Raw genomic sequence first — 1,579 nt, 5'->3', positions numbered from 1 at the left:
CTGTGCTCCCACATTTTCTTTGCTTTCCTTTGGGGACCCCTGTTAGGCATGTGTGAGGCTTTGGCACCTGCCGCCCTTCCATCTGATCGTGGCGCGGGATTCCGTGCCTCGGGGCGCCCGCCGCTGCCTTCAGCGCTGCCCCCACTGCGGTGCGGCCCTCCGGTGAGTTTTTAACAGGAATGTCTTTTAGTTCTAGAAGTTCCATTTTCTTTATTAAAATGTCTGTTCTGTCACATACTGACTTCTTTTTTTTTCTTACACTTGGTTTTGTTGTCTTCCATTGTCCTATTTTTTTTTTCTAGTTCTTGGGATGTTTCTCTGGTTTGTGTGTAGAGATTTCCTCTTTATTTCCTTTTCCTGTGGATGGCGTGGCTCTTCCAGGGGCCTAGGCCTCCACTTCCTGTCACCTCAAGGCGTTATTTCCTTTTCCCGTGTGTCTCTTACGACCCCAGGTCCCAGCCTCCAGGGAAATGCTCTTTAATAGAAATATACTGTGAACCACATATAATTTTAAATCTTCTAATAGTCCCATTGAAAAATAAAGTGGTGAATGAACCCTGGCCAGGTATCTTCGTTGGTTGGAGCGTCATCCTGTGTGTACACCAGAAGGTTGCAGGTTCGATCCCTAGTCAGGGTACTTACCTCAGTTGTGGGTTCAATCCCTGGTCAGGGCTTGTACTCGAGGCCACCAATTGATGTTTCTCTCTCACATTGCTGTTTCGCGCTCTCGTTTTCCCTTCCCCTCTCTCTTAAAATCAGTAAAAAAAACATCCTTGGGTGGGGATTAAAAAAAAAAGAATCATCCAGTGAATGCATGGATAAGTGGAGCTACAAATCCGTGTTTCTCTCCCCTCTCCCCCCCTTCCTGTCTCTCTCTAAAGTCAACAAATAAAAAAAAAGAGGCAAGTGAAATGAATTTAAATAACATTATATTTAACCCACTAGATACAAAGAGTTATCATTGTGACATGTAATCAGTATAAGAACTTAGTACTTTCTGTACCTTATCTTCCCAGTCCGGTGCGGTCTCCGCAGGCGCGTCACAGCCCGCAGCCCGGCCCCGCGGGAGTCGGATTTTCCCCTGGGGCTGACACGCTCACAGCTCTGGCTTTGGGTTCTCTCACTGCTGCCGGCACTTGGGGCTTTGCCTGTCTCTTGCATGTGGCTATGTATTAAAGATGATCTTTAACCATATTTTTATGTATTTATAGCTGGAAAAGAGGTCAGTTCAGTCCACCATGGGGCTGGAAATCCTTTCCTTTATTCCTTACAACCACTTCATGATGGAAGGACTCTTAGGCCCAATTTACAGATGAGGAGACTGGGTCTCGCGGAGCTTAAGTGACTTCCCCAGGGTCACATGGCTCTTAAGTGTCAGAGAACACACCCTAATACAGGTCTGTTTGAATTCCAAGTCCACCTTCTGTCCACCACGTTGTGTTGCCATCTTATAATTTTGACTCCCCCTCGCTCGCTTGCAGGAATTAGAGACCACCAAGAGCTCTCTCATCCCCGGACCCTTGCACGGCTGTGCCCGCGTGCAGAGCAGCGCTCGGCCGAAACCTGGCAGCCCAGAGCC

The sequence above is a fragment of the Pteronotus mesoamericanus genome, unplaced genomic scaffold (genome assembly GCF_021234165.1).
Source record: "Pteronotus mesoamericanus isolate MK-2021 breed Mesoamerican mustached bat unplaced genomic scaffold, CSHL_Meso_final scaffold_137, whole genome shotgun sequence".
In the NCBI taxonomy this organism is placed as follows: Eukaryota; Metazoa; Chordata; class Mammalia; order Chiroptera; family Mormoopidae; genus Pteronotus; species Pteronotus mesoamericanus.
Note: the sequence above shows the minus strand (reverse complement) of the source record.